The sequence below is a fragment of the Pan troglodytes genome, chromosome 1, assembly GCF_028858775.2.
Source record: "Pan troglodytes isolate AG18354 chromosome 1, NHGRI_mPanTro3-v2.0_pri, whole genome shotgun sequence".
Lineage (NCBI taxonomy): Eukaryota > Metazoa > Chordata > Mammalia > Primates > Hominidae > Pan > Pan troglodytes.
The window spans coordinates 53,330,318-53,331,207 of NC_072398.2; positions in this window are offsets into that span (position 1 = coordinate 53,330,318).

Sequence of the window (890 nt, forward strand, 5' to 3'; positions counted from 1 at the left end):
TGACACTCCTCCCAACTTGTTGCATGGCTTACTTTAACACATCTTTTAGGCTGTCATGCAAATGTTTCCCTCTCAGCCACATCCTCTCTGTCAATTCTGTTTGAAACAATGTACTGCATACCATTGATAACACCTGAAATTCTTTTATTTTTTATTTTTCTCCACATTATTTATTACCAAATGATCTATTAATCATTTAACTTTATTATTATTCTCTTCCTCCTAAAACACAGCAAAATGAAGGCAGAAATTTTTATACATTTTTTCACTATTATATTCTTATTATGCAGAATATTGCCTTAATTCATGAATTCACAATAAATATTTCTTGAATAAATAAATAAATAAGTGAGGTTGTGAAACAAATATATCAAAAGGAAAAATGATTTGATAATGTCAATTAATTATGGAGCTATTTTATGATATTCACAATATATTTTGACTTAAATAAAAACATTTCCAAGTAAACTAGAAAAAGATTATATCTTAAGGACTGATATTACCTATTTCAAACTGATAAACAATAGAAAAAGGTAGAATCAGATAAAGGTGTTGTTAAAGCAAACTAAATATGGCCTGAGAAGGACTCCATACATTTATATTTGAGGCCTTGTGGATGAACTGTAACATAGCTTAATAGTCAGACAAAATTGAAAACCTGACTTAATAGTATTTACCTGTAATAATGGCTGAGTGTTGACCAATCCCAGCGGCCATACTACAATCACCCATAGACTGCTGCATGTTCAAACTGCGTTCAAATAAGGCAGACTACGAGCTGTAATCAATCTTACTGTTTCTGTACCTCACTTCCGATTCCTGTACCTCACTTCCGATTCCTGTACGTCACTTTCCCTTTTTTGTCTGTAAATTTGCTCTGACCATAAGGC